This window comes from Talpa occidentalis, unplaced genomic scaffold, assembly GCF_014898055.3.
Source record: "Talpa occidentalis isolate TD23 unplaced genomic scaffold, MPIMG_talOcc4v2.1 talOcc4.15, whole genome shotgun sequence".
Taxonomy (NCBI): Eukaryota; Metazoa; Chordata; class Mammalia; order Eulipotyphla; family Talpidae; genus Talpa; species Talpa occidentalis.
The window spans coordinates 58,968,696-58,996,068 of record NW_023601543.1 but is presented as its reverse complement, the minus strand read 5'-3'; the positions used below and the strand labels follow the sequence as shown (position 1 = coordinate 58,996,068).

Below are 27,373 nucleotides of genomic sequence, written 5' to 3'. Positions count from 1 at the left end.
TCTGGCTTATTTTGCTGAGCATGATCCCTTCCAGCTACATCCATGTTGCTGCAAATTGCATGTGTTTATCTTTTTTGAATGCTGACTAATATTCCATGGTGTATATGTACCACATCTTCTTGATCCAGTCATTACCCAAAAGGAATAAAAGCATGTATCTATGAAGATTTGCACATGAATCTTCAAAGAAGTTTTATTTGTAATAGCCAAAAACCAAACCAAGTCACCATCAACCATTGAATTAACTATGCATTCAATAGAATACTATTCAGAAATTTAAAGGAAAGAATTATTGATATAAGCAACAATGTGGACAAATCTTAATGTAATGATTCTGAGTTAAAGAAACCAGAGAAAAAAGTGCATGTTTTATAGTTCCACTTTAATTCAACTCCACAAAATGCAAACTTTTGGTATGCTTTTCGGTGTGATAGTTATATTCATTATCTTGATTGTGGTGATGGTTTTATAGGTAGGTGCATATGTCAAAATTGTACATTGAAATTATGTGTAGTTTAATGCATGTCAACAATTCACTGATATAACTTCCTCTTAAAAAAACAAAAACAATAGCATTGAATGTTTGGATGGAGGACCAGATAGGGAAAAAGCTCTTGGTATGAGCATTCAACAAAAATGATAAAAATCCATAGTTTATTGCAAGGGAAGTAAGTCTTGAAACATAGCTATCAACAGAGGAAAAATATAGATTCGATGTATAACATTTATTTGTCTTATGTAATTTGCATCAAATATCATACTGTCCTTGTCCAAAAAAATAAGAATCCTGTGAAATGTGCATCCCTTACAAATCTAATCTATGAATCCTACATGAAAAAGCATGCCCTGCCTGCCTATTACACAATCAAGATTTATGAATGTGTTGCATTTTGCTCCTAAACCATCTGGAGCTCTGTCTTCATGACAAAATTAGTTAGGAAGGGAAGATTTGAAGGTACCTACTCAGAAAATCAGCCCAATCTTTGAAATTGGGCCAGATCAAACTCAGGCAGGGTTTATCTCTCACTGACGCTAAGTGCTTCGTCACCGTATCCCTTCAAACTGATTATTGTCTCCATTTTGCAGATAAGAAAACTGAGGTTCAGGAATAGTAATTTCTTCTGGCTCACCCGGTTGAACCAAAAGGCATCAGTAAAGCTCCATATTAGACAGGCTAGATGATAAAGTGTAGGATACTTGCACAAAGAGCATAAGAATTCATGTTCCTTGAGGGCCAGGCCTGCTGTAGACTCGCTATTCATGTTATTGTATTTAATTAAAAAATAAATAAACTCTGAGGGTAGGTTTTATCATTCCTGATTTACAAATGTGGAAACGAAGCCAGAAATGGGTCGGTGTTGGTGAGTCACTAAAGCACTAGGGATGGATTACAAAGATGATAACACTGTAAACAAGCCCAGACATACAGATGAGTTTCAGAGGCAGAGAGATGGGGGCCAGGGAGATAGCAGAGGTACACAGCCTACATCCTGGAGCCCAGAGACAGTTTGCCAGAAGAGATGATTTGACTGTAGCTGCCTTTTATTTCCATTTAAGATCTTGAAGAACATCCTCCCCTATTTCTTAAGGGAATACTGGTGATTTCTGATAATCTAGTACATTTATGGAGATAAATCCATGATTGAACCTGGACAAATTTTTATGTCCTTCTTGGAATCCAGAAGTATTGTAAATGATTTGTATGCAGGTGTTCCAGCATCTTGGCCTTAGTCATTTATTCAGCTCAAAGATAAGAAAACATATAGAATCTTTGAAAAGAATATCCCCAGAAAATCTTAGCTGAACACTTCTTAAGTTAGTAGATCAAAACTTTATTTCCAAAATGATAAAATCTATGGTCAGCAATGGGAATTGGAAGCATATTAAAGGGCACTGCCTATATAAAGTTCTCATCACCCAAGAGGAAGATGCAGCAAAACATCAAGTTGCTTGTGTCCAGTTTCATAGATCATTTTTAACTATGCACATATATGTTGTAGAAATCGAAATAAGAAAACCACCTTAGAAAGCTGAAGCAACAATAATAGCAATTTTCTGAGTATCACTCCATGCCAAGAAGTTAGATACATGGTCTTGTATGTATCTAATCGGGTTAAGTATGTGTCAGTGTCTTCATGTGCAGAGAATATGAAGTTCAGAAGGTCATGTGATATCTTAAAGTTCACACATCTAAATATATATCGGAATACGAATTTGAACCCAGCTGTTTGGCTCCCATGCCCATTTCACACCATCACCTGGTACTGGGGGAAAGGCCACTTCTGCTCTATTTTCTCTTTCCTGAGTAGACATGTTTCAGAGGGTGAGAACTGAACAGGATGTGACTGGACCCATAGGAAATTTTCTGGTTAGGAAAGATCAAATACTGCTTCAAATCTAAATTAGCAGCATGACTCTGGAAAAACCACTTGGTTTTGGGCTTCCTTTCTTTGTGTGCAAATTAGGAAATGTACACATTTGAAATTGGTTCATGTCATTTCAAGAAGTTGGATGTTGGGCTGACCCACCCATACCAAAATAGGAATGACACTTTAATGTGGCCCTGAGAGAAAAGCTGGTCTCCTGTGCTGGTTTGGATTCAAAAACAGCTGCATCCAAGGTCTGAGAGGTTCTGCTTGGTTGTGGTCTTCAAGACCTTTCTTCACATCAGTGTCAAAGGCTTACCTGAGAACTGGTGAAATGGTGAATGTTTTGTCATCTGTGTGCAGGTTTAGCATCAATATTTATTAAATTCTTTATATGGATTATCTCATTTCATTCTTATGTAACTTGATAAGTTGGGCAATGTTTCAGATGAGCAATGGGGCAGAGTGTGGTGAAGTGATTCACCTAAGGTCATAAAGCTAGAAGTGACAGGACGGGAATCAAACCAGATCACTCTGACTTCAAAATTACCCTCCACCCAGATATCATGTTAACGTTAGTGTTAGGAATTCCACAGCAGGGCCATCTGGCTGTGGGGATCCATAATCACAGATTCTCGGGCCCCACTCAGACCTACAGCAATAGGATTGAGTTGGCTGCACTTCAAAGGGTGAAGACAGTGATGCTTTTTGGTTAAGCTCTGTTCCTTGTCTGTGTATCTCTCCTCCACTACTGCTGCTCATACACACATGTGCTATCAGCATGCCGGTCACCCTCCCGTTGTGTGTGAGTTCTCCCCCAGCTGTCACCAGGACCCAGTCCCTCACTGTCAGTCCCACATCCCCAAACATGGCAAGCACAGCTTGGTGAAACTGAGTATTACTTATCTCAGAGAGTAAGTTTGGCTGGGTGTTGGGTGGTCTTGCATGGTTGGGACCTCTGTTTGAGAATAGGAAGCCTGAGAAGGAAGAATCACAAATAAGCTCTGGTGCATAACAGTGAGCTTAATGCTATATACATGCAATCCCATATAATCCTCTTCAACCACCCCACATGATAGGTTTCAGTATATACATTGAAAAAAGGAGGGTCATCAAATAAAAGAAGTGAAATAATTTCCCAGCATCATGTGCGGTCGGGTATCTTCCATTTGGCTCTCCAGATCCCGCCACCCCACTTGTTCCAAAGACCAGCCTACAAGACCACATCAATGGTCCCTTTACCCAACTGAGCTCGGCAAGATACAGAAGAGCAGAGGGAGATATTTAGTCCTTTCCTCCCTGCTGGGCCATCTCAGACTACAGCCCTCCACTGCAGGCTGTAGTTCCCCTTAGACACCCCTCTTCAGGTCATTATAAATCGCTCCCTCTTACTCTATCAGGTGCAGAAGTAATAACAGCCACACCATCGGTACACCACCCTTGTGGGTCCCGATCCCCTCCCCACACCTTTGTCAATTGTTCCTTCATTAAATCTTTGTGAAATCATCCTCATTTGAGCATGCCATCTGTCTCCTGCTGGGATCCTGACTGATACAGATGGTGATTGACTGGTGTAGTTGGGAGTGGAACCCAGACCTAGCTTGGCTCTAAAGCCCAATTTTGGGCCTCCCTGGTGCCGCAGGCGGTTGAGCGAAGCTGTCCGCAGCCTCTGCAGTGCCGGTTCGATCCCCGCAGGCCTTGGAGCAACCCACATGGTGAGCCAACCTCTCCTGTCTCGCCCGCTGCTCCCCTCAGCAGTGTGTTTCGTCAGTCTGCCTGTTCTGTTCCCCATTCTGTCTCTGGTGAATCCTCTCACCCTCCTGCGCATCTGGCCTGTACCTCATTTCTTGTATAAATAAAATAAATCTTAAAAAAATAAAATAAAATGAAGCCCAATTTCTTACCATTACCCTATTCTTACACTCTAACAGCCTAACCAGAGTAGATAAAAAAAAAAGACACCTTTTTCTCATTTCAATTCAACAAACAGTAGCAGAGCATCTACTGGGTGGTAGGAATCACAGACAATTGCTGAACATTTCTGAGCCCTCTTTTTCCATTTCTACAAGGTATGAGTAGAATTATCAACCTAACTATAAGATTATTCTTAAGATAGTATAATATGTTGTATAAAATGTGACAGGAAAAGTACATGATTCATTTTCTCATGTAACCTACAATGCCTAGTTTATAATAGCACTCCAGTAAATGTTACTTGAATGAATGAATACCTGGCCAGGTGGATGGAGAGATGGATGGATGAACAGATGGATGGATGGATGGATGGAAGATGGAAGTGTGGATGAGTTTTGTATATTTAGACATGCCAGAGACAAGTAATACACTATTTTTAACTTATTATTTCTCTTGAGGTAACACTGCTTTACAACACTATGATTTAAGGGTATAGGTTAACACCTATTCAGATGTATGTTATCACAATGTGCCCAGCACCAAAGCCCGCATAATCCTCCAGCACTGATCATTGAGCCCCATCATCCCTTTGCATCCCACACCCACCCTCCCTTCTAATAACCTCAATTCTGCAGTCAGATGTCTAGCGTTTGTTTTGGTTTAGTTTTAGCCATATAGTATATTAACTTCCTCTTCTACTGAGCTTTGGACACAAAAAGGGCAAACAGCTTCCCTACTCTTTGGGACATTTCTCCTTCAACTTTAATACTGGGAAGGCGGGAAATAGGATGAAGTCCAAATCTGCTACCCACGCCCAAATGTCACCCTCCTGAAAATGATTGGACTGAGTTTATGCAAAAACTTTACATTGATTTTGAGACCATCAACACTTGAAGAAAGACTTAAAATGTGGTTGAACATTCAATAACTTCCAAAGCAGCATTTTAATAAATTACAGTAAATGAAAATTGATCAAGAGCATATGGATTTAGTTTATCCTTAAAGAATGTACATTTAAACATTTAAGGGAAAAATATGTCTTTTGAAACATTCTGGATTTTATCCAATTTAGAACATTTAAAACAAATTTTCAAATTGTAGATGAATCCAGATCTCTGGTATGTCCGCTCAGCCTTCATGGAGAGATGCAGATGGGAAGTTATTTTTATTTACCCCTGTAAGACTGTTTCTCACCTGTGAAAACTAAATGATGCCTTGAGCACTTCACCTAGTTTCTGTGAAGATCAGATAAGATGGTTGATGTCTAGAATTTGATGCTGCTAAAGTACTACATAAAGTGAACAATTATTTGGTGCCATGCACATAGTAGGAACTTTTTAAATATTTAGTGCCACACACATAGTTAGTACTTTTTGCATGTTTGCTCATTATATCAATATTGATTTTGATTAGGACATAAATGACTTACTTTCTTTTTCTTTGTGTCTCCCTTCTATCACACACTCAGGATGCTACTTACTGATGTTTGACATTAGTTTTCCATAGACTCCCAGATTCCCGGAAGAAACACTACCCAGCTTTATTCAACTATCAAAAAGAACTTTCATTTTTATCTTTCTTTTTTAATTTTTTTTTAATTTTGCATAGAACTGGGATATAGGCTGGAGTTGCAGGGGGGTTGGTTGATAGGATTCACCAGAGAAAGAGTGGGGAGCAGGACAGGTGGATCTATTGAAATACACTGCTAAAGGGAGCAGCGGGCAAGACAGGAGAGGTCTGCTGTGCCATGTGTGGGTTAGCTCCCTGGCCAGGGATTGAACTCAGGCCGTCCGGTGATAGTACTGAGACTTAACCCCTAGGCCACCAGGGAGGCCCCCGTTTTTATCTTTCTAATATATTTTGTTAAAATACATCCTACCAATAATTTCGCTGATCAGCTCTGACCCCTGGCAGGATTAACTTTGCCTGCCTCAAACAGCATCAATCTGCTCGAGGGCATTTACATGGCGCCATGCTGATTTGTTCTGTTTCAGTATCAGAGGCCTTGGCCCTGTTGTAGCACCACATATGGAAGGCAGCCACTCAGGAATTCCAGAAGGCATTCTCTCTAGTACACTTTGTTCCCCTACCCCAAGAACAAAAGTTTCGTTTCATAGTTATTTTTTTCTTGCTAGCACCTCTGCCACAGCTGGACTCTTGTAGAGACACATTTTTAAAACTTTTTATCTTAAATGTAGATATAGAGAAATAATTTTAAATCTAGAGAGGTAATTTTAGATCTAGAGAAATGTTGCAAAAATGGCAAAAAGAATCCCCATACGCTCTCCATCAAATTTCCACTAATATTCACATCTTCTACAACAGTACAATTGCCAAAACCAAGAAATTGATCGGTACAATAATGTTACCAAAATGATACACTTTTTAAAAATTTCACCAGTTTTTCCACTTAGGAACATTTTCTGTTACAGGATACAAATTAGTGTCCCAAATTTCATTCAGTCATCCTTGCTCCTTAGTCTTCTCTAGTCTATGAAATTTCTTTACTCTTGTCTTTCATGACTTTGACACTTTGGAAAAGTATTGCTCAGTTATTTTGTAGGATGTCCACCAATTTGAGTTTCTATAATGTTTGTTTTATCATGATAATATGAAAGATATGAATTTTGGTCTAGAATATTACAGAACTGGTGGTGCACCCTTCTCATTACCCCACATCAAAGATACATGACACTGATCTATCTTATGAGTGGTGACGTTGCTCTTGATTAAGAAGGGGGTTGCTGAGTTTCTCTGCTGTAAAGTTATTATTATTCTCTTTGTGGTGAATAAATATCTCAGGAGAGATACTTTCAAAGTATAAAAAATACTATTTCTCAACTCAAATGTTATTGACTAATTTTTGGCATTTATTAGTGGATACCTTTCTTGCAACAATTATTACTGTGATGTTCTAATTGTGATTTTTTTTTTATTTCTTTCACACCTATAAAAATTTAACACTTCTATAAGGAAAAGCAATCATGTCTACCCTATTCATTTATTTATTCAGTTTTTTTTTTATTTTAATCAACCTGGACTCATTGCTATTTATTTTGTCATGTGGTATATGATTCATTACTATCATTATTCTTTTCTTGCTCCAATTGCTCTATCTTTGGCCACTGGAAGTTTTTTCAGGTTGGTCCACATGCTCTTTTGACAATCCCCATACTTCTTTTTATTGCAATCCTATTTTTTTAAAGATTTATTTATTTTTATAAATAAATAGCTGGGGTACAGGCCAGAGGCATGGGAGAGTGAGAGGACTCACCAGAGACAGAGCGGGGAGCAGAACAGGCAGACTGATGAAATACACTGCTGAGGGGGGCAGCGGGCACGACAGGAGAGGTCTGCCATGCCATGTGAGAATCTCCCTGGCCAGCCTGGAATGGAACCCACACTGCAGAGGCTGCGGACAGCTTCACAGCACTGCACTCAACCCGCTGTGCCACAGGGGAGGCCCCCCCATACGTTTTAAAATCGGAACTTCCTTATTTTATGGAGCATAAGATGATTCAAGCTTATGTTGTTGTTGTTTTTCCTTTTCCCAGCCTTGGAATCAACCATTTCAATAAGTGCTGGTTCTTTGTATTGGAAAATGGTGTTTTGGAAATAAGATCTGGTGCTAAAGTATGTCACTGTTTCTAGGCCCTCTTACTAGACTACAATAAGAAAAATGTGTATGTATATCAACCTATGCATCTATACAGAGATGTCTATCTCTATATTTATTTCTCTGTATATAGATGCTCCTTGACTTACAATCATACATTGAAAATATCTTCAGTCAAAAATGCATTTAAACATCTAACCTAGTGAACATCATAGCTTAGCATAGTCTACCTTAACTGTGCTCAGCATGCTTAACTAGCATACTCTTAGGCACTTATGTTTTTATTTTTAAAGATTTATTTTTATTTTCTTATACATACAAGAACTGGGGTGTAGGCCAGAGATGTAGGGGGTGAGAAGATTCACCAGAGACAGAGTAGGGAGCAGAACAAGCAGATTTACTGAAATACACTGCTGAGGGGAGCAGCAGGAGATACAAGAGGGGTCTGCTGTGCCAAGTGGGTCTCCTCCTTGGCTGGGGATCAAACTCTTGGGCCAGTGGCTGTAAATAGCTTGATAATGCTGAGATTTTAACCTCTGAGCCACAAGTAAGGCCCCTTGGGCAATTATCTTGAATTCCCTCCCTCTTCTCACCAGACACAGGAGACAGAGATGAGCATTTTATAGACATGGTAGGATTCCAAAACACAATATCCCAAAATGTGCTGGTAGCAGAGCACACTGCAGACCATTGGTCATTTACCCGATGATCATGTGGCTGACTGAGAACTGTGGCTCCCTACCATTGCCCAGCCTCTTGAGAGAGTATCATACCGCATAGTGCTAGGTTGGGAAAAGATCAAAATTTGAAGTGCAGTTTCTATTGAAGGTGTATCACTTTCACCCATCATAATGTCAAAAAGTTCTAAGTTGAAACAACATAAGTAGAGGACTGTTTGTATAAATTAAAACCCATGCATTCATTCTGATCACTACAATCCCAATCCAACAGGCCAAGATTCACTCTAGCCTTTCCCTTGTCTTTAGTTGTTTTACTTTATTTCTTCAACAGTGAAACTTGACTCTCATTATTTACAAAATAATGATTTGCTCAGCTCTAAAATTCACATAAAATGATTTCAAAATTGCTAAGCCATTTCCGGTAAAAGTCAGATTTACTAACTGGAGTGCAGTATTCCTATACAGCTCTTTTTGTCCCTGGACTTAGTATGTAGTCAAAACACTCATTTCCAGTTATTCAGACTAATTCCTTTCTTCCCATGCCATTCAGTGTGGTTATGTTATTCATTTACAATACAGTTAGGTTCATCTGTTACTGTTTGTATTTCATTTTGGGTTCTCCCACATCCTGGCTGATTTTTTTAATTACATACAATAAAATTAACTCTGTATAGTGCTCTGTTCTATGGATTTTGAAAAGTGCACAGAGTCATCTAATCAACACCATGTTGATGATACAGAACAGTTTCACCTCAACAAAAATTCTCCCTTGCTAGCCCTTTGTAGTCCATCATTTCTCACCACCACCCTAAAATCCTGGAAACCACTAACCTGTTTTTCTTCCCTATAGTTTTTCCCTTACCAGATTGTCATATAAATACAATCACATAATATGTAACCTTTGGCCTGCTTCTTTCACTTATCAAAATGCATGTAAGATGCGTGCATTTTGTCTGCAATGCTGTGTGAGTCATAGTTTATTCCGTTTTTACTAAGGAGTATTCCACTGTATTGATATACCAAATTTGAGGCCTCCCTGGTGGCGTAGGGGTTAAAGACAGACGCTATCAAGCTACTGGCAGCCACTGCAGCACAGCGCGAGTTCTAACCCCAGCGGACCAGGGAGCTAACCCACATGGCACAGCAGACCTCTCCTGTCTCACCTGCTGCTCCCCTCAGTAGATCTGCCTGTTCTGCTCCCCACTCTCTCTGGTGAATCCTTTCACCCTCACACCTCTGGCCTGTACCCTGGTTCTTGTATGCATAAATAAATAAATATTTAAAAAAATAATATACCAAATTTGTTTATCCATCTGTAAGTTGAAGGACATCAAGTTGTTTCCAATTTGAGGCAATTATGAGTACAGCTGCCATACTCATTTGTATATGAGTTTTGATGCAGACATCAATTTTCATTTCTCTAGGGTAAATACCCAGGAATGGGATTGTTCGGTCATATGCTAAGTTATGTTCAATGTTGAAATACTACCAAACCATTTTTCAGAAAAGTGGTACCATTTTGCATTCCCACCAGCAACATATGTGACTTCACCATCACTTGGTATTGGCAGTATTTTTTATTCAGTCATACAAATGAATGTGTATATTTTTGTCCTTATTTGCATTTCTCTAATAACTAATGGTGCTGAGTATTTTTTCATATTTATTGATAATCTATATACCTTTGTTGTCAATTTTTTTTCTTTTTGTTGCATTTTGAGAGATTTTTATATGGACTGGATACAAGTCCATTGTCAAAAATGTGGTTTATGAATATTTTCTGCTTGTACGCATCTTGTCTTTTTAGTTTCTTAACCGTACTTCTTATAAAACAAATGTTCTTAATTCAGTACAGTCCAATTAATCAATTTCAGCAGTTGTGGATCATGCTTTGGGAATAGTATCTAAAACTTCTTGACTTAATCCAAGGTTGTGAACATTTTATCCTTTTTTTCTTGAAGTTTTGTAGTTTTAAATTTTTGTCTATGATCTACTACTCTGAGTTAATTTTTGCATATGGGTTAAGACTTTTTTTGTGTTTGGACATTTAATTCTTCCACCTCCATCTGTTGACATAGTATAATTTTTCCATTGAATGGCTTTTGTTAAAAATCAATTGAATGACATACATGAAGTTAACAATAGAATCTGAAAATATATGCTACAAAAACAGAGCTGAAGGAAGAAACAGAAAATTCAACAATAATAATTGGAAATGTCCATATTCTATTTTTAATAATGGATAGAACAACTAGCAGAAGAAACATAAGTAAATAGAGGTTTAATGACTATATGAACAAACTAGACATAATAGACACATACAGAACACGCCACTCAACAAAGCAGAAGTACCACTCCAAGACTACTCAAGAGTACATGAATGGGCCTCCCTGGTAGCACAAGGGGTTAAAGACAAAGCATTATGAAGCTATCCGCAGCCACTGCAGCACAAGTTCAATCCCCAGCTGGACAGGGAGCTACCCACATGGCGCAGCAGACCTCTCCTGCCTTGCCCGCTGCTCCCCTCAGCAGTCTATTTCAGTTGATCTGCCTGTTCTGCTCCCCTCTCTGTCTCTTGTGAATCCTCTCATCCTCCACACCTCTGGCCTATACCCCAATTCTTGTATGCATAATAAATAAATCTTTAAAAAAAGAGTGCATAAACAATTCTCTACAATATACTATATGCTATCCACAAAACAAGCTTTAATGAATTTTAAAAGATTGGGCTTCCCCGGTGGCACAGCAGTTGAGCGCTGGGTTGTGAAGCTGCCCGCAGCCTCTGCAGCACCGGTTCCATCCCCAGCTGCTCTCCGGCCACCGGGCGAGGGTCCCACATGGCGCGCAGACCTCTCCTGCTGCCCGCTGCTCCCCTCAGCAGTGTGCTTTGTCAGTCTGCCTACTCTGCTCTCCCCTCTGGCTCCGGTGAATTCTCTCACCCTCCCGTGCTTCTTATCTGACCACAATGTAATAAAATTGTAATTTAAGATGAAACACTTGAGGAATTCACAAATAAGTAGAATTTATTTTTTAATCATTTATTTACATATATTTTACATCATTGTTCATTTTTGTACAATGGTTGCTTTCTTGTCTCAGGTGTAGTCCCCACACAAATTCCACCACCAGTTCATCTGTGCACCATCTCCATAGTTCCTTGTGCTCTTCTGGCCCTCGTTTTGATTCCTCTCCCTCCCGTTCCCCTGCAAAATGTCTCTGGTTTATAATTGCCTGTTTGTTTTTGTTTTGTTATGTTGTAATTTTATTGTCATTATTTTTTCCCTTATCCCTTATTTGCTTCCCCTATATTCCTCCTATTAGTGAAACCATCCAGTATTTTTATTTTTCTTTCTGACTTATTTCACTGAACATAGTCCCTTCAAGCTCCATCCATGTTGCTGCAAATGGCATGAGTTTATCTTTTTTGATTGCTGAATAGTATTCCATAGTGTATATATACCACATCTTCTTGATCCAGTCATGTATTTTTAGGCATTTGGGTTGTTTTCAGGTTCTACCTATTATAAATAGTGCTGCAATAAATATTGGGGCACTGGTATTTTTTGAATCAATGTTTTTGAGTCCTTTGGGTAGATCCATAGGAGTGGAATTGCCAGGTCATATGGTAGCTCCATTTTTAGTAGACTGAGGGACCTCCAAACAGCTTTCCATAGTGGTTGGACCAGTTTGCATTCCCACCAGGAGTGCAGGAGAGTTCCTTTTCACCACATCCTCACCAACATTTGTTGTTGCTAGTTTGTTTGTTTTTTAAAATGTGCCATTCTTACTGGTGTAAGGTGGTATCTCATTGTGGTTTTGATTGGCATTTCCCTGATTATAAGGGATGTTGGACATTTTTTCATATGCCTGTAGGCCATTTGCATTTCCTCTTTGGAAAAGTGTCTTTTAATTTTTTTGGCCCATTTTTCCACTGGATTGTTTGCTTTGATTTTGTTGAGTCATTTGAGTTCTTTGTATATCTTTGTGATCAGTCCCTTATCAGTTGTATGGAGTGCAAAAATTTTCTCCCAATCAGTAATGTGTCTCTTTGTTTTGGTTAATGTCTCTTTTGCTGTAGAGAAGCTTTTTAGCTTGATGTAATCCCAGCTGTTTATCTTTTCCTTCACTTTCTTCGCTTTGGGGGATAAGTCTTTAAAGATGTTACTGAGATGTTACTGTCATGTAGTGTTTCACCTATATTTTCTTCTATAAAATATGCAGAATTTAAACTATATATTCCTAAATAATGAAGAATAACCAAGAGAATATAAGGGAAATGGGAAGATACATTTACATGAATAAAAATGAAGATACAATCGAGTTGTAAGATGCAATTAAAGTACCATTTAGAGGGAAATACATGCCTATAAACACATATTAAAAGAGGAAAAAGAGTTCAAATCATAACTTAACATTTTCTTTAATAAAATGTTAAAAAAAAAAGACCTCCCCGGTGGCACAGCGGTTGAGCGCTGCTGGGTTGTGAAGCTGCCGGCGGCCTCTGCAGCACCGGTTCGATCCCTGGCTGCTCCCTGGCCACCAGAGGAGGGTCCCACATGGTGTGCAGACCTCTCCTGACGCCGCTGCTCCCCTCCCGCACTTCTGACTGTACCCAGTGCATGTATAAACAAACAAACAAACAAACAAATAAATAAATAAACATGCCTCTGAAAATAAATAAATAAATAAAATGTTTTAAAAAATAGGGCAAAATAAACCAAGACAAGAACAAGGAATGAAATAATAAGGATAAGATCTGAAATTAATGAAGGAATAGAAAAACAACAGGGAAAATCTACAAAACCAAAAGTTGCTTGAAAAGATCAGTGAAATTAACAGGTAGAACAGACTACAGAAAAAAAGAGAGACGTCTCAAATTTCCAGACTCGTTGATTGGATTGAAAGAAGAACATTACTATCAACTGTGCAAAACATCACTATTTTGTACTTACATAAATTATTTATGTAATAGAATAAAATATAAATATTAACACACATATGGACAATTGTATGTCAACAAATTAGATGACTTACATGAAATAGACAAATTGCTAGGGCCCAAACTATGCTGACTCAAGATGTAATAGAAACTCTGAACAGACTTAAAACAAGCAAATAGATTGAGTGTTTTAATTTTTTTTTTTTTTACTACTCACAAATAAGCACCTCGACCCAGTTTTCTTCACTAGTTATCTTAGTTCATTCAGTCTACTATAACAAAATACCATAAACTGGTGGCTTATAAATAACAAAGATTTATTTCTCACCGTTCTGGAGGCTGGGCAGTCTAAAATCAAGTTGCTAGCAGATTTGGTGTCCACTGAGAGTCCATTTCCTCACTGATGTCCATCTTCTCAATGTAACCTCATATAGCGGAAAGCATGAAAAACCTTTCTGGAGTCTCTTTTAATAAAGATACTAATCCCACTCATGAGGGCTTGACCTTCACAACCTAATAACCTTCCCAAAACCCTATCTCCTAACGCCATCAACTTGGGTGTTGGGACTTTAACTCAAAATAAATAATCAAGGCGGCCGACGGGTCCTGGCGGGTGGGGGTGCAGCCGGTGTGGGTTGGAGGCGAGTGGAGCTCGCCTAGTGGCCGGCCGGCCGCCAGCTGCAGGGCTCCCGGGTCCTCCCACATGCTGGCAGAGGGCAGCCATGGCCTCTCGACCCGCACAACTGCAGGTCAAGGCTGGACCCAGTCTTTGCAGCCAGCGGACCATGTTTGGAAGGAAATTGCTAGAGGAATCACATGGCTGGGAGTCAAGATGAGATTGAGCTACATTATGGGCCACAGCTGCCAATTCTGAGATTTTGGATCAGTAACAGTTCAGTGATAGGAGATAAGAATAGCACCCAGGAGCCAAAGTCCAAGACTATGAGGAGTAATGTGGCTGGTCCAAGCAAAGGTTTCTCACGGTCTAGGAAAGAAAAGAAAGACCATTTCCTAAGAAGATAATAAGGAAGCTAAGCAGCACGCGTTAACACAGCAAGCTGGAGCCCACCCGAAATACCCGATGCTTGCATCAAAAGGACGTGTAGACCCTTGCCTATCTCCCCCCACCCCTTTTTTTTTTACTCCTTTGTATAATACCTCTGCCCTCTGCCAAAGAGCAGGACATTAGTCTTTTAGACACCAGTCTGCTGCCCTTCTGTTTGTTGACAAATTAAACTACTTTCTGTCTCCTCAAAAATAAATAAATAAATAACCAAAAATAAAATTAAGGGAAAAAATATATTTAAATAGCATCAAAAAGAGTAAAATACTTAGAAATAGATTTAGTAAAACAAGGCTGAAATGTACAATTTGAAAACTAAACATTGCTAAGAGAAACTAAAGATGTAAATAAATGGAAAGCCAACCCATTTTCAAGGACTGGAAGACTAAATATTGTTAAGATGTCAATACTCACTAAATTTATCTACAGATTCAATATAATTTCCAACAAAATTCCAACTAGCTTATTTCCATAGACTGACAAATTGATACTAAAATACTAAAATAAAAAAAAAATACCGTAGTTTGAAATTTCACATTTCCTGATTTCAAAACTTTTAAAATTTCTCTAGCAATAACTTTCACTTCAAAAATTCCACTTAAACACCAGATTAAAACACTGTGGTCTTGAATTGTGGTTTATAGAAGAGCAAGTTGCTTTATACAATTTAATGTCTTTTAAAATTATACATTTTTGCCTTTTAAGGTGAATTTCCTCAGGTCCCACAGCAAGCCAACCATGTGTACCTAAGAAGGGACTCTGCTTTGTTCTGAGGTTGGTTCAAAACCAGGTAGAATGCCAGTGTGTGAAAAACCTTCAAGTTCTACCTAAAAGAAATTTAATATGGCAATGCCAATCCAAATACTTTATCAAAATTGTTAAATTTCCACATAAACACTGGAATTCTCAAAGTTAGATGGTCATTTCAATGCTATTTCCAAATGATTTCTTTTAATTAGAAGCTCAACACCTCTTTGTCTTATCAAAAGTCACAAAGTATTTCTTCAATTTAAATAAGAAAATTAATTAACTAAATATATAACCAAAATCTAGTTGTCTTTAAAATAACAAATGTTCTACCAACTTGGAGAGACCTGGGGGACTAAGTATTGTTTTTCAAAGATTTTCTTTTATTTATTTATGCATACAAGAACTGGGTATAGGCCAGAGGAGGGGGGGAGGGGTGAGAGGATTCACCAGAGACAGAGTGGGGAGCAGAACAGGCAGGTCTACTGAAATACACTGCTGAGGGGAGCAGCGGGCAGGGCGAGACAGGAGAGGCCTGCTGTGCCATGTGGGTTAGGTCCCTGGCTGGGACTTGAACTCAGGCTGTTGCAGTGATAGTGCCGAGACTTAACCTCTAGGCCACCAGGGAGGCCCCAAGGGACTAGGTATTGTATATTAAGTTTCACTTATCTACAAATATTGCTACTGTCATCAGGGTCCTACCACTTCCTCTTGTTAGATGGCTGTAGGAAAGCATGGGAGTAGGATAGCTATTGTTCTAATTAAATCTCAGCTTTAGGCAGGCTCTGTGTCCCTGGCTCTCTGGCGTATGGCCTTCTCAATACTCCATTCTCTTCCCATATATATTGCACAGCTCTGTTCCCATTGCCTTCTTTCCCTCAGGGATATAAGCTTAACTTTTTCTGGTCTCTTCCCCCAAACAGATTTTCAAGAATGACCTATGGACAATGATGCTCTTCCCTGCACAGATTAAAGCCTTTGTTCCATAGAGGACACAAGAGAGAAAGGTCTGGGCAGAATTCCTGTCTCTTTCACAGTGACTGCCAGTCCTTTCCTGTAGGCCTTCACCACAGGGGATGCTTTCTCTGAACTCTCAATACATGGAATCCACGGAGAAAAACTTGCCTTATATCTGCAGTCTCCAGAATCTCTACAGTCTATCACCAGTCCACACTCAGCCTCTACTAATTCCAGGTGAATTTTTCACACTAGTGTCTAGGAACTTCTGCCCCAAATAAGTAAGTGTTTATATTTTGTCTCCAGGATACTTGTCTCCTTTGATTTCAAGTTAGCTGATTAACCTACTCTTCAACTCTCATAAGAAAATCCATGTAATTTGTCTGGTCTTTTTTTTATTGTAAAGGTAAGAATGAGACCTTCCAACCTTCTTAATCCCTCTGTGGAGACAGAAATCCCTCAAGGAAATGATCAAAAGCAGTGTTTAACTATCTTCATAGCAATGAGTTTACTCTACCAAAGGCCATGGAGTTGCACTTTCAATTGGTTCTCACAGACCAATCTGTGAGAAAAGAAAAGGTAAAGAAGGGAAGAGGATATTGAACATTTATATCCTGGGAAAAGATTTCTAGCATTTTCTCATCTACCTCTTAAGCCTGCAGAAACTTCCCTGTGCCTCTAGGTCCTGCCATGAGCATCTGCTCAATAACATGAAGGGCAGAATTTCATTGAATGGTAAGTTCACACTGTGCATTTTATTTAGCGTGTTGCATTCAGAGCTCTGTCTCTTCTTTTAATCCCAAGGCAAGTGAAAAAATAAATAGTTAATACTATTAAGTAAGGAAGAGCTGTTTGGGTGTCTTTCACCTCTGTACCTTCAAATAGCTGCAGTTATGGATCCAGCCTCACTCAACCTATTCAGCAGTCAAAGCTAGACCTTCACTTTAATTATAGGCCATGCCGCCCGCCTGCAACCATGCAGGCCTCTCTTAGCAAACCTGTCCCTTTCAGGGCAGCTCTTCCTGCCTGCTTGTGTCTATTATTATTATTATTATTGTAGGCTGTTGGGAACCTGCTGCCCTAAAGGGAGCTGGCGTTTTTTTTGGAGAAAACCTGTTTACTCTGCATACGGAGTTCCAGGAGGTTAAAAGTTCTGCAAACAGAACTTCTTCCCATAATTGACTCCTGTTTTCTGAGGACGTGCTGGCTTCTGTGCATGTTCCCTACTAACTAGGAAAACTTCTTTTCAGCAGTAACTTATTAATCTGTATAAGCAAAAACACAATTGCGTGCTATTTTCTTGTTCCTTTGTTCATATCTTTAATAAAAGCGTGAGCTGGGAGAGTGAAAGGCAGAGCTGCTCTTGATAGTGCTCTCCCCTGCCTCCCCCCAAGGCAAATTCATTTAGATTCTGAGTCTTCGTTAATAGCAGAGAACTTCATCAGCCATCCTGTTCGCGGCAATAGGCCATGTGTTTCTCCCTCAAAACTCATGTGATCTCATGCTGATTCCCAAACATGGCTCCACATCACAATTATGTAGTGAACTCACACAAGAGATTCTGACAGTCTTTCTTGGGCAAGGAATCTCTGTTTTTAACAAGTTCTTCAGGTGATTTTACCTATACTGGTTTTGTCTTTGGAACCAAGGAATTTGGGGACCCTTAGTTCTTGATTCCTTAGATGGTGTGTAAACCAAAGGCAGGGTTAAGCTTGTGGGAACTCTCATACACTATTGGTGAGATTGTGGATTGTTCCAGTCCCTGTAGGAAAAAGTTTGGAGGCTTCTCAAAATATTAAAAGTAGATCTACCCTATGACTCTTCAAGTATTTACTAGAAGAATGCAAGAATTTAATTCAATGGGATATATGGACTCTTATGTTCATTGCACCACTATTTGCAATAGTCAGCTATGGAAACAACCTAAGTGCCCAATGACAGATGAGTAGATTAAGAAGATGTCCTGTATACATACTGGAATATTACTCACTTCTTAGAAAGATGAATCTTGACACTTGTGACCACTTGGGTGAAACTGGAGGGGATTATGCAAAGTGAAATAAGTAAGAAGGAGAAAGTCAAGTTCTGAATGATTTCACTCTTATGTTGACTATAGAGAAACAAAACAAAGGGACAAACAAATCTAAAACAAAACAAACCCTAGAAATCTAACTGCAAATTTGAGTCTACCAGGAGAGGAAGGTAGATATGAGGGACAAAGTAGCAGGGAATCCAGTGTACTATGTGGAGGCTTATGGGTCCTTTGGTGGTGAGCAGGTGCGGCAATATACATCTGAAGAGGTGTGGGAGTATGCCCTTAAATCATATTGTGTTGTGAACCAATGTTACCACGATAAAAAGTTTAAAAAATAAGAAGTTTGGGAGTATGCCCTTAAATCATACCGTGGTGTGAACCGATGTTACCACAATGAAAAGGTTAACAAATAAAAAGTTTAAAAAATAAGAAAAAGAACAAGGGATTCAACATTGGTCTCAAAGGTTTGTGAAACCCCAGTAACAGAAAGGAATGAGTTTTAGGAAGAAGGGACAACATGAGCAAAGATACATATGCCCAAAAAAAGGTTAGTGTTATGGAAGATAGTGAAAAGAATGAATTGTCTACCACAGAAGATTTGAGCAGAAAAGGAGTGGAAACAGCAGTCTAAACATGGTGGTATTGAAGTGAGCATGAGGTTGAGGAAGTGAGTGTGAGACCAGAGGGCCTCAAACGTGCTCTGTGCGTGCTCTGTGCCCAATACACACAGTCATGAGGCAGAGTGTTTTGATGTGATCTTTTCTCTTCACCACTAAGTTTAAGAGTCTAGTGGCTCATCCAATTCTTTCCTAAACTTCCAGGCTCTCTTTCTATCAGCTCACCCCACCCAGCCATTCTCACTCCTTTGTGGTGGTGAAGTCACCCATCAGCTAGGAGTAGGGCAGAGAGAAGACAAATAGTGGGCATTCTCCAAAGATGGACCTGGAGATATTTGAGGATTCAGATGTGATTTTATTAATAGCCACTGAGGGGATACTCAGGGACCCCAAACTTAAGGGGTACATACTCTAAAATGGGGTCCTGCCACCTGCTGCATAAAGACAAAGCAGACTCTTAGTGTGAAAACTCTTCAACATGATTAGTATGCATAGAGAGAGAGGATAAGAAAGGATATTTCTAATAAAAGTTTTCCAATAAGACTCTGAAAATTGCCCATCCCCTCATGGGTAAATGCCCAGCCAAACAGGGTTGACCCGAAGCGGGGCCACTGAGACCCAAAAGCTTGCCACACGTCTCAGGCACCCTCTGGAGGAACAGTAAGAAGGGAAAAAGGCAAGTTTAGCAAGCTGGAACAAAAGGAGAGTCAGGATTTTAAATGTACCGAATAATCCACCATGAAGTGAGGACAATGGTTGGCATTATCTCTGCCAAGGACCAGGAGCAGCCTCCCCACCTGTCTCTCACCAAGAATCTCTACATGTCCCTCCTCCACATGCTCCTTCCTTGCGCTACCAGGATGCAAGTCGGGCAGTGGAAGCAAGATGGAGAGAGAGCCAGGCCTGCCTTCCACTTGTACAGGTCACTCAGTTCCACCCCTAGTTCCCAGTAGCTTCCCGGCTCAGGTAGTCCAATTCATGCCCTGCTTGTCACCCAAGGTGGCTGTATGTGACTGGGGGTGGGGTAATGGCGACTCCCGTTCACAGAGGTATGTCTATAACAAAATCACCTATAAAATGATCACACAAATAGAAGGAATGAAACACAAAGCCACCTGGAAATGTTGCTTCTAGAAGTTGTCTAAGATTCCCTCACTGACTGCCAGATGGTAAACCATACACTAAATTTGAGGGTGCTGGCAGTTTCCGGCATACCATGGGTGTCTCTAAGGCGGGCCGAGCATACCCCTCATGCAGGAAAATGAAGGTCAGGGTCTCAGCTACTGGGCAGAGAAGTGCTGCCTTCATTCTCCAGCCAGTGCTGTTCTCACCAGGATCTGGAGAGTGGGCATGGGCAGGCGTAAGGTCACTGAGGAGATAGAGGGGGTGTGCTTCAATGATGACAGTCACCATTCTACACCTCTCCAGGGTAAGTGATCCCCAGAACTCCACAAAATGGTCTGCTCCTGTCACTTTCTCCTCTCTGGCCCTACGTTCATAGATTGAAAATAGACTGTAGGAGGCCTCCCCGGTGGCGCAGCAGGTTGAGCACAGCACTGTGAAGCTGTCTGCAGCCTCTGAGTGCGGGTTCAATCCCGCCCACCGGCGAGAATCCCACGTGGTGCAGCAGACCTCTTCTGTTGCTCCCGCTGCTCCTCTCAGCAGTGTATTTCGGTCGTCTGCCTGTTCTGCTCCCCATTCTGTCTCTGGTGACTCCTCCCACCTTCCCACACCTGTGGTCTGTACCCCAGCTCTTGTATAAAAATAAATAAATCTTAAAAAAAAAAAAAAGGAAAACAGACTGTAGGGCCAGGATGAGCACAGAGCAGGTTGTCTATGATTTGAGCAGAGCAGATGGGTAAAGGAGAGTCCTGGAGCCCTTGGTGGCTTTCTCAGGCTTTTATTGAGTTTTTACATGTAATGCAGCAACCAGGTACACGGCAAGCAGGGGTGTCCAGGGGCAGGCAGGCAGGCCTCCAAGCCCCCGGCAAGTCTTCTCTAGGCTTCTTGGGCCTTCTATCTCCCCTTCCCTCTCCTGCCTCTCTCCTGCTTCTCCTTCTCTTGGCAAATATCTCAATACTGCTGGCCAAGGCCCACAGACTAAACAATACAACTTATAACAATGTAACAACTGCAGGTGTCCCATCAGGCAGGGCAATCCTAATGGCAGGAGGGCAGAAAAGCCTGGAAATCATTTACCCTATATTGAAAATAGACCTTAGCAAATTTAGGAGCCTCATTCAAAATTTGATTTGTTTAATAATGACTTTGTTCATGCCCTCACTCAGCAAGCATAAATTGTCAGAGTCAGACCTCACAAGACTTCATTGGCCACCTTGTCCAACTCTCTCATTTTCCAGATAAAGAAACTGAAATTCATGGCAGGTCAGTGACATGCTTAGTTACACAGCTGGTTTTGGTGCATAACTAGGAGAGAACATGGGTCCCTACACTCCCTGCCTGTGCTCTCTGTTGCACTGAAGAATTCAGGCTCCCTCTCACCCCATCTGTTACTTGGGCGTCCTCCTGTCCTCGACCCAGAAGCTTGTGATTGTTATAGTCTGTGGTCTTTCCTTTAAGGGACAAATAATACCACTGGTACCACATTACACTATTTACTGGAAGTTATTTATTTTATTATTAAATATTTTTAATTATTAATATTCAAAATATTTAAATTTTAATTCAAAATACTTAAATTATTCATTATTTTCCTGCATCTCTCTCCCTGTTATTTCTGGGAGACCTCAAAAAGGCAGCTCCCATAACCCACCCATATTGTCTTACAGTTGTAGTCTCCATGCAACGTCCACCCCATTTTTCTTCTCCACTCCCCATGGCTCCCTCTTGGTCAAGTCTGTTGTTCACCGGCTTTGTGGGAATGTCTCTCAGCTGCTACTACTGACCAGGAAAATGCCTGTATTCATGGCCAGGATGCCAGCTCTGAGGCTTGCAACAAAACCCACCTTTAGTGCTCCCAAACATGGTTGACTTCCAGGCTGAATGGCCTCCTTTCTTTTTTTTTTTTTTTTTTATAATTTATTTATTTCTTACATCATTCTTCTCCTTTCAGGTGTAGTCCCTGTAGTTCTCTGTAGGGTAAATGGTTTTCAGGCTTTTCTGCCCTTCTGCCATTAGGATTTCCCTGCCTGATGGGGGCCTATATTTTGTTACATTGTTATAAGTTACGTTGTTTACTTCTGTGGGCCATAGCAGCAGCACTTAGATATTTGCCAAGAGAAGCAGAGGCAGGAGAGAGGCAGGAGAGAGAAAGGGAGAAAGAACTCCAGAGAAGCCCAGAGTGAAGTCTTGACAGGGGCTTATAGGCCTGTCTGCCTCCTGGCACCCCTGGCAACCCTGCCTGCCATGTACCTGGTTGCTGCACTACATGTAAAAGCTCAATAAAAGCCTGAGAAAGCCATCGAGGGCTCCAGGACTCTCCTTTACCCTGTCTGCTCGGATCATAGATAACCTGCTCAGTGGTCCATCCTGCTGCTACATTCTTGCACCACCATAGCTCCTGTGAACTATCACCACAGTCCCTTGTACTCTGCATGCCCCTGTTTGGACCCCTCTCCCTCCTCCTCCCCTGTTGGATGCCACAGATCTGTGGTTTGCCTGTGAGTTTTGTCTTTTTCCTGACCCTTTATTAGGTTTCTCCGTATTCCATCTATAAGTGAAATCATTCGACATTTTTCTTTTTCCTTCTGACTTATTTCACCCAGCATAATCCCTTCCAGCTCCACCTATGTTGCTATAAATGGCAAGAATTTATCTTTTTGATGGTTGAGTAGTATTCCGATGTGCATATATACCACATCTTCTTGATCCATTTGTCTATTTGGAGGCATTTAGGTTATTTCCATATCTTAGCTATTGTAAATAGTGCTGCAATAAATATAGGAGAGCATGTTTCCCTTTTGAGTTAGTGTTTTTGTGTCCTTTGGGTATTTTCCTAGTAGTAGAATCCCTGGATCATTAGGTAGCTCCACGTTTAGTGTTTCGAGGGTCCTCCACAGAGCTTTCCATAGTGACTGGACCAGATTGCATTCCCACCAGCAGCGTAAGAGGGTTTCTTTTTCACCACATGCTCACCAGCATTGGTTGTTTCCAGCTTTTTTTTTTTAATATGGGGAATGGCCTTCTTTCATTTACTGGTCCTTTTATTTATTTCTTCATTCAAACATTTATAAAGCACCCACTATGTGTCAAGCATTATGCTAAGGACTAGGAAGGCAAAACAGTGCACTGTTTTAGAACACAAACTCTGGAGTCAGATAACCTGCATTCAAATCCTGGCCTCACTGTTTATTAGCGATCTGACTATGGGGGAAACGTAACTGACTACTGTCTCAGTTTCCCCAACTGTAAAAAGGAAAAAAAAAAAAAAAAAAAAAAAAAAAACAAATACAGAATTTTAGTGAAGATTAAAAAATGAATATATGCCATTTTCTAAGAACAGTGTCTGACATACAGTAAGTGACACACAATACATGGAAGTTATTGTAGCAGGGGATTTAGCAGTGAACAAGATTGACATGCTCTCTTTCCTCAGGAATCGATCATCTAGCAAATAATGGGACATAATTTCTCACCTGAATTTCACGGAAATTCTGGTTGTTCCCAGAATCTTATTCAATCTAAAAATATAGTTTTGCCAGTTATCTCTTTCTTTCCCACAGAGACTCAAATCCATGGCAAAGGGTCTTTATCAATCAGAGCTCCATGGTACTAAAAATAGTTAATTGAGGAAAAAACTAAGAAAGCATAGCCTGAGTTTCAGAGAAATGATCAGGGCAAGGTGCAATTCTCCCAGGTTAACAAGAGAGAGGAGATGTTACCCCACCCCACCCAAGGTCTGAAGAGGCCAGATAAAGAAGTTACAGGACCCAAGGAAAGTGTGACTAACAGCAGTCATGGATGGAGCCTTGGGTCCAGGATTCAATCAATCCATCGTGACGAGGCTGGAAGGGAACCAGAGACAATGCCTTGACTTCATTCTGTCTACCCTCTGATCTTCTTCTGATACTTCCCATTGACTGAACCCAACACAGAGCCAAGGGGTGAGGAGCCTGTTGACATGTCAGTAAGATGTCAGTCTCCTGAGGAACAGAGCAGGATGGAGAAGCTGGAGAGTGACTCTGGAGAAGCACACAGAAGATAATCAGTTCTAGATCAAACCAAGAACGAGATGTTACACCATCCCTCCACTGTTGATTTTCATGCCACATCTTCCAAATTCAAATCCCTCTCTTTCATCCCCAAGTTAGAAATAAGAAGTTTAAACACCCCAAGTACATAAAAAAAAATGTAAATGGGGTAGAGATTAGAGGCAGTGACTGGGCCCAGCACAGTCAGCTAAAATGTCTTTATACTCCTTAATGATGGTATGTGTTTGGGGAGAAGATTTCGGTATTGAGAGAAAAGATATAGTTGAAATGACTCAATAGAGGTTACAGGTTTTATTCAGATGATGCACTTCAAGGAGCACCTCAAAATTAGGTAATTGCCTGAGCTGAAGCAGGATGGGAGAAAAGAAAAGTACCTGACTTTCGTCTTGCCCCAGATTACCTGTAACTGCCACAAAGCTTTCTGTTGGCATGGCCAGGGTAGGTTGGGTTTTACACCTCTTTCTTGGGATCACTGGTATAATCTCATTTTGGCAGCTGACAGAACAATTCTTTCAAGAGCTATCTTTGTAAGCCCTGACAGTTGTCTGTAAGCTGGCTCATGTCAGTTAAGGTTAACGGGAGTGGGACATAGAGGAGGGAAAAAATCGAAAAGAGAAGAGAGCAAAAAGCAAAGGTCTAAGCAAAGGGTCGGCTTTAATTCTTTTATAGTTTCTCCACTTGGCCAAAGTAAATAACTTTCATCTCCAGGCTAATCTTTTGGGAGAGAGAACAAAATTACAGGGATGTATAAAGTTTAGGAATTGAGTCAAGAAGACTTCCTCTCATGCTGCGTTGGAGGAGCAGTTTGTTCTTTGATCTTCTGTCTTTAATTATAGCCTCGGTCATCTGTTTGGACAACACAATGCTGGTAGTCTTGGTTAGGGGTGACTGCATGCATTTGTTGAGGGGTTTTCCGATCAGAAATGAAAGAAAATGATCACTAGCCCTTGGGAAAATATGTATCCCTAGGATTATATCCTTGTAGGGAATACCAGGGAAAGCAATCCTGTCCCTAACCACTTGATGATGATCCATAAGTCTTGGGGGTCATGACTACATCACTCATTCAATGAATGTTTTGGTTGCATGTGTAGGTGTGTTAATTCTGCAAATAAACCTCAAAAAGATTGACGGGGGAGGGATGTGTGTGCAGCAATAATCAACTGTGCCTGTTCATCCCCTAGATGCCAGAATGGTGTCTAATATCAGCCAATGATGGATAACAGCTCTGGAGCTCATGGTAGTAATTCCTGAAGTCCCACCACTGAGAAAGGAATTTAATAGTTAAGATAGTAGGCCCAGCAGGGGGTTAGGCAGATTGTTTTCCCTACAGTCAAAGAGGTCCCAGATAGAAGAAAGGCCTAGTTCTACCTGAGAACCATCATCTAATTCTCTATTTATGCAGAGAATCCCAAAAGATAAAGAAAATTGATGCATGGACTTATCAAACAAGAGGTTGGCCTTTATAAACAGTGAAAGCCTGAAACAGCCAAGCTACAAGAAGACCCTAGAGCATGGGGTCAAGATAGGAAGAGCTACTTCTGGACCCAATAGCCATCACCAGGAAGGGAAGAAGCAAGGTTTCCCAATGCGTTCTGTCCTTCTCTGAAACCACAACAGGATCCAGGGCTGTCTAGACGCTATCCAAGTCATGGAATCAAACTGTCAAGAAAAAAATCAAGATGACCAAATAGAGGTTGAAGGTTTTATCCAGTGGATGAATATCAGGGAGCACCTTAAAACTAGATAACGCTAGAGTTAAATAGGATAGTTGTTTTCTGTCTCTGTTACTGCTACAAAACTTGCTGTTGGAAAGGTTAGGATAGGGTGATTTCCATGCCTTTCTCAGGTTGCTAGTGCAATCTCATTTTGGCAGGTGACAGTTCTTTCAAGAGCTCTTTGTGAGTCTTGAAGGTTGTCTGTTAGCTGTCTAAAGCCAGTTGTGATTTAGGGGAGCAGAAGGAGGAAAGGATAAGAGAGAAGTGGGGAGGGGGAGGATAGGATGAAAGGAATCAAATATCTAAGCCAGAAAAAAACCTGGGATTTGTTTTAATTTTTTAAAATAGTAAGTAGTAACCTGGATTCATTTAGAGGCATGACCCACTCCTTCAGCCACTTGATGAGAACTGTTAGAGTCTGAGCTTTCATCTATCTAGGAGCCCCCAAATATTGCAAGAGTCCTTCAACCACAGCAGTAGCAGCTGAAGCTAACCTCTCATGGGCAAGTTTTCTATTATGAAACTACAGCAGCCAGGAAAGGGAAGACAGAAAAACTGTTTGGACAAATTTTCTGGAACAATGCATTCTTGAACTCTGCCCAGCCACACCCTTGCTCCACCCTGAGGCACTGGCCACTCCTGAACATGGAATTCATACGCCAGCCAGCATCAAGTTCAGAGTGGAGGAACATCTGTGTCTATGAGGAAATGAGCTCGTCTGATCTCTTACCCCTTCCCAGAGGCTACAAACATGAGAGGCTCCCAACAGTCTTGCGTTTTCCTGCCCAGCAGCAGGGTACACGCTTACTCATTCCAAGCAAGCATTCATCAGCTACTCTGGGCCAGCCTCAGTGAATACAAAAATGGGTAACACCAAGCTATGAATAAAATGCTGATAAACTTAGCTTTACTCATACATTTTTATCAGTCGGCAACATGCTGTCCCTGAAATGGCTAAATATATTATTCACAGAATTCAAATATCAAGTAATTAAGAAGTCCAAAGTCTTTAAGATTTGGATAAGGCCTGGAGAAGTCAAAAGTAAAGAGGAAGGATGAGACCTGAGAAAGGTCAACTTCCTGGCTAATAAATGACTTCATTCAAAATATTAGGTCTGCTCCTAGAAGTCACTGCTGCAGCCCTAACCCTATGCCATGTTCTTTCAACATTTGTTCTGGTTCTCATGCTAGAAAGATAGCTTTTTTTCTTTTCATATTTAATTTTGAAGTATGTTAGGTCAAGAAAGGGCTTTAATATGGGGAAATACACGGGCAAAAAAAGAGAGTGCTTTAGAACAGATGTACCGGGTAATTTCCCTGGTCCAACTCAACCATCTGGGAGCATTAGAAAGGTCACAGCCAGTTTCCATAAAATGTGCTTCTGGGGCCTCCCTGGTGGTACAGGGGTTAAGATGCAGCACTATGAAGCTATCCACAGCCACTGCAGCACGTGTTCGATCCCCAGCCAGGGAGGTGATCCACATGGCGCAGCAGACCTCTTCTGTCTCGCCCACTGCTCCCCTCAGCAGTGTATTTCAGTCGATCTGCTT

The 27,373-nt window shown here is 40.7% G+C and overlaps 1 pseudogene; it reads right to left on the bottom strand.

The window, feature by feature from the left end:
- Positions 1-24,536, bottom strand: part of LOC119245690 (zinc finger protein Pegasus-like) — a 40,673-nt pseudogene extending 16,137 nt beyond the window's left edge.
- Between the last annotated feature and the right edge of the window lie 2,837 nt (positions 24,537-27,373).